Below are 5,993 nucleotides of genomic sequence, written 5' to 3' on the forward strand. Positions count from 1 at the left end.
ACAAATGGGAATTTTGCCTGACAGCTATTGAAACTTTAACGCTTTGACAAAAACAGATGTCAAACGTTTAGAAAAATGTTAAAGTGAATCAAGCCACTGACCACTAGAGAGAGCCAATGTACCACTACACTTTGAAAACCAATCATTTAGGGCCAGCCATGTAGCTAATCCCCAGAGGGTGTCATGTCATTTTACCTGTGAAAAAACTCATTTGAACACTGATGTCTTAGTAAATCAGGCCCCAAATCTCAGGTAACACTCGCACAGCACGGAAAAAGTCGTGGACCAAACAGCTGCAGGTCTAACACATTTATATGTGTATACACTAATGTTCAGCCTGTAACCTGCAACACTTGAATCCGGAAGAAAGATGTTCTATAATCCCTGATTGATTGTGTGTACGTTTACATGCAGGTGTTGTAAGGTGGGAGGGCGCAAACAAATATTCTTATTCACACCTTCAGATTGTCATTTTTTTACCCTTCTGCTATTGGTTGATATATTAATGTTTTGGAATGTTTAAGTCAAGTCACATTTATACATCCCCTGATCTGAAACCTACCTGAGGGCAAGAAAAAAGTTAGAAAAATAAAAAATAAACTAAGCATGAGGAAATGCCCAAGTTGCAAGGAATGTTGCAAGGGTATCAACAGACAATGACGGTTCAGTACTCACGTACCGTTCAACATCCAGGCTTTTACTTCTCCCTGAAAGACAAAAAAAACAAAAGTATGTGGTCATCATCACTCGTAAGCTATAGAATATGTGTGTCTTTAGTCTTAATTAAAAACTTCTAGTAGGGTTGTTGATCTGATCTTGAGGGCAGAGCATTCCAGAGCACCGGGGCCTGAATAGAGAACGCTTTGAGCCTGCGGATTTCTTTTTGGCTCTTGGAGTCACTTATAGACCAGCATTTTGCAAGCGAAGGTTCAGAACAGGAACACAGGGCGCAATCCAATCGGAAGGTCAAGAGGGGAAAATCAGTGTAAACTTTTGTTATGTTGGCAACAGAACCTCAAACTCGCATCTTAAACTGAGGTGCAGGTCAGCTGAAATTGTTTGAACAAACAAATTTGAAAACACTTTTGCCAGTCAAGTCTCGCTGCAACCTTTTGCACCAACTGCAAACTTTTGATGTTAGACCAGTGAGGAATACATTACAGTAGTTGAGATGAGGAGTAACACATGCATGAATTGTATTCAGACAGTATTGGGTGAGTCTTCGCAATTTGAAAAAATGGAAAAAATATATTGTCATAATAGTCTTCACATGTAACTGACACAACAGATTAGGGTAAAATATAAAACCTAAAAAGGTCAAAATCAATGCATTTTCTTATTTACAGTTGTCATAATGGGTCATTATGTTCAGGTTTGCCATCCTTTTTTCAAGCTGAAAGCTACTTTTTATTACTAATTATCAATATGCATTTCTAAAATAACAATTCATGTTATTACTATGTTATTGCAACTAAAACTAACAAATAATAATTCTATTAGTATATTGTTATTATGCCATTAACGGGTTAATAATTGGAAGTAGTGTTAAATAGACACAGTCAACCACTTAAAACATATTTCACCAGATAATCACATTGACCCAGAAGTTGTGAGCTATTTTCAAATCAACTTAAGAAGGCGGTGCAATTGCAGGCTGGCGCAAACATTACACCCGCTAATTCTTGACTTGAATGTCAAAGAACCAGGAAATAAAAATGGCACTTTGCTGAATGTGATGAGTGACATGAATGAAATATTTTTTTTCAATATCCAGGTTTCGTACGGGTGCTTGAAATCCTTGAAAATGCTTAAACTTTATTGTGTTTTCAAGGATTAAAAAGTGCTTAAAAAGATGCCGACACTGCTCTCTGATAGCTTGCCATTGGACTTCTTCTTCCATCATGATTAACAGCAACTAGCATTAGTTTGCATGGCTTTGTCCTATGAAGGGTCATCGCACCCAAGAGGACAAGTGCATGCTACACCTAAGCAGTGCTCTATGAAATGTGTATTAGTGCAAGGATTACATCTCAATAATGGGCATTTTATATGGGCCATGCAAAAAATTAAGGTAGGAGCGGTCAATTGTAATGGGAAGAACTTCCTGCAATTAAAAGGGTAACATTTAGTTTGCATAATTTTTATCAAATGGGTTAGATATGAAGAGAGATTTGTCTCAAAAATATTTACATACGTATTGTTCGGATTCACAAATATATTCACGATTTACTTTTTTTTTTAAAAATTGTGATAAATGCGCACACAAGTCGCAAACGTAAATCGCCGGTATAGTTGCTGATCTGCAAAATACACGATTCACACCGCATTTCTTTTAATGGTACTTGATGAATTAGGAAATTGGCTTTGTCCTTAGAAGGTGCTTGAATTTGGCCATGAAAAATGTGTCTAAATGTGTATAAATCCTGAATATCAAAAGTCAATGGGTTCTTGCCACTTCCATTCAAACGATTCCAAACTCGATGCATACAGGTTGTATTTTTGTTATTGGTCATATGAATGATTCATTCGGATTGGTCAAAATATCAGAATTCTGATGAGAGTTGAATTATTCCCTGCATGTAAACGTAACCAGTGTCCATTTTCCGTTTTGGGAAAAGAAAAAAAACCTAAGCGATCTTGTGACTCCTCCGCTCTCGTCTTGAGTGCAAAGCATTCACAGCTCTGTGTGTGTCTTTACAGGAACATAGCTTGAGTTGACCCTGCTGTGTTTGTAAGCTTTACATTTTTGTACATACCGTGTTCATGTGACCTTGTTGGTCCACGAGGGTCCCAAGCGAGCAGAGGAGGCTTTTATTATTATAATTATTTGTTGCTGCTGTGTATTTTCCCTGAAAGAGCGTCACTACATCTGAGGTTGGCTGGGTTGGATTATCGCAAACTGCTTGTATCTGTCTGCAGGAAGTGTTTTATAATGTTTAAGTGGTTTGCCCCGTTCCGCATTCAGATCAATTAGAAAGATGTAACTTCTAAGAAGCAAAACAGTAGCATCTCTGTTTCCAGCATTGGGTTGTTTTGGACAGGCAGTGATGCTCTGTTGCTCTCCGTTTCATATAGATTTAAACAGTTCATGCTTTAGGGCTCTTATTATTACAAAGACACCGCTGTTATCCCATTTGTAATCCAATCAAGGATATTTCACTCAAACAGCAAATGCTCCTTTTATTATTCTCCAACTACAAGTGTCTCGTAATTATGACAATATGCTAAGGTAGCGATGACCTTTGTTTACTAAAGCACGGCTGATGGCTTTTACAGGACCGAAGCTAATGCCAGTATCGATTGTAAATTCCGAAAACATCGCACGACGCTCCAAAGCCAATTTAACATGTTTTGAGTCAGTTATGTGATTGTCACATTTTGACCCTGAAAGTATTTGTAGTAACAATAGGTACTCTGTCATTGTGGGTCTTTTGTTGCCACATCCATTGAAGTGTTCAGTGACAAGTGTGTATTTTTGCACTATGTACATACTATACTAAAAAAAAAAAAAAAGCAAATCGGTCTTATTTGTCTTGAAAAAAGGTTCAATGAAGTAACTTTGCAGTGTGGTCTGTCTTTATATGAATATTTATGACTGTCTTTCTCGACATCACTAGCAACATTGTAAGAAGTTGTTTCTCATAATCCCTAGACTATACGGACTGATGATTAACGTGATTAAAATGTTAAAGTAGCTTTTATGTATGTTTCAATTATTTACAACCCCTAAGCCTCATACCCACCCTTTGCATCACTTCCAAGTTTCAAAAGCTGGTCTACAGTGCCGTGAAAATTTATTTAACCCCTTTTTAAATTCTGTGTTTTTTGCATATTTTTTGTGAATTTCCCTGAGGGGGATGAATAAAGTATCTATCTATATGTATCACTCACAAAACTTTCAGCTCATCAAACTAATTTCAATATCACACTGAGACAACATAAGGAAATATAAAATGCAGTTTTCAAATGTTGATTCCGATTATTAAGGCACAAAAAATCTGGCCCTTTGTGAAAAAGTATTAGCCTCCTGAACCTAAGAGCAAGTTGGACCACCTTCAGGGGCATTAACAGAAATCAGATGTTTACTATAATTTGTAGTCTGTCACAACATTGGAGGAATTTATTCCCACTCTTATTTCAAATCTGCCATTTTGGAGGGTTTTTTTTAGCATGGACTGTCCGTTTAAGATTACAACAGCCTTTCAATTGGATTTAATTACGGACTTTCATATGCCTCTACAGAACCTGCATTTTGTTTGTTTTTTTTAGCCATTTTGAGGTGGGCATGCTCGTGTGTTTTGGATTGTTGTCCTGCTACATTTTCCAACAGCGCTCGAGTTTGAGGGCACGAACTGATGGCTGGACGTTCTCCTAAAGGGTATTCTGATAAAAGCCAGAATTCATTATTCCGTCAACCACAGCAAGTTGTCCTAGTCCTGACGATATCCGCAGTAAACATTGTTTACATCAAGATTAGACACGGCACTTCAGGATAGAGACGCAAGGCGCCTCAAGATACATCAACCCAGGACTATCTTTGGTAAAGCGGAAAGCAGATGCAGCGCATGGTGGAAACACTCAGTGAGTTGTAGGAGGACTCCAGTCAGGAAGCACCCCACAGTACAGGAGACCTCTCCGCATCTGCCGCACTCCTCGACCACAGAGTCCCATGTTAAGCAACCCTGGTGGGGTAAGCCGGCTCTGGATTAGGAGGGAGAAATTTAGCTGGGGACAAGGAGAAGATGGGCAGTGACTGGCCATCACTGCCGGCCCGCCAACTTGAGGGCGTTGTGGTTCAGGGTCGAAACGCCCAGTGACGGTTGGACACCACCTGATGACATCTTCTGGTTGAAAGCTACAGTCACTTTTTTGGGTGACTGTTAAGAGTAGCACTATTTTGTGTGTGTTATAATTCAATCAATAAAGTAACAATAATATACAAATTAATTGGGATAAATGGGCAAAACTATTTACAATGTAGTGCTAGTTGACTGCATTCCCAAAAACTGGGAAATCTGAGTTTTCCAACCTCCAACCAGGAAAGTAACATTTGAATGACACTCGAGGCTGAAAAAATATAAGGAGACTGACTTCATCGAGTTGCTTCAGAGGACACTCAATAAAACAACGATGCCCGTGGAAACACAGTGTTTGACTTTCATCGATATTTTTACTAAAGTGAGCAGTTTACAATGTGCGCTATTAACCTCAGCCGCCATTTTTCCTCCACAATTTGAGCGCTTGCGATAAGGCAGGTTTGCTGGAGTTCCAAATGTCTTTTAACCAGCAAAACAACTTTTTGCGATCAGAATCACTTGGAACTCTTTGAGGTCGTACTTGATGCCATCCGAATGGGATAAAGCCGACTTCCCACATTTTCGGAACGCAGCATAAAATTCCAAAACAGGTTTGATTCCCGGCTTCTCCGTGTTATATGTCGAAGTGTCCTTGGGCAAGACACTGAATCCCTAATGCCCCCAATAAGAAGGTAGGCGCCTTGCATCGCTGACTCCCTATTGGTGTGTGAGTGTGTGTGTGAATGGGTAAGTGTGAAGCACATTGTAAAGCGCTTTGGGAGGTCTTCATTGACTTGAAAAGCGCTATAGAAATGCAGACCATAAATTAAATACCCACCAATCTTCATTATAATTTCATTAGTGAGTTTCTGACATCTATTAGTCAAAACCCACCAAGTAGAAACATTTAATTATAACGGGACTTTTTGGAACGCAACCTCCGTGGAAAACAAGGCATTAATGTACTGAAATTCTCGTTTTTAGAGGTGACTGTATAAAGAGATACTCCTTTATATGTCTTCTTCTTTTTTTCTATTTCCAAGCCTTTTGGAAAAGGCTCCAGGGAGCCCCCTATGCGGCGCTAAGGAGCTCTAGGACCGCTGGTTCCTGACATGGGTACGTGTGTTAAAATGTACTGTATGAGTCACTCTGCCCTCTTGTGATTGGATGCTTGTGTTAGGTGAGGGAGGGGCCAAT

Source organism: Urocampus carinirostris, chromosome 4 (genome assembly GCF_059441175.1).
Source record: "Urocampus carinirostris isolate Australia breed hairy pipefish chromosome 4, RoL_Ucar_1.0, whole genome shotgun sequence".
Classification (NCBI taxonomy): Eukaryota; Metazoa; Chordata; class Actinopteri; order Syngnathiformes; family Syngnathidae; genus Urocampus; species Urocampus carinirostris.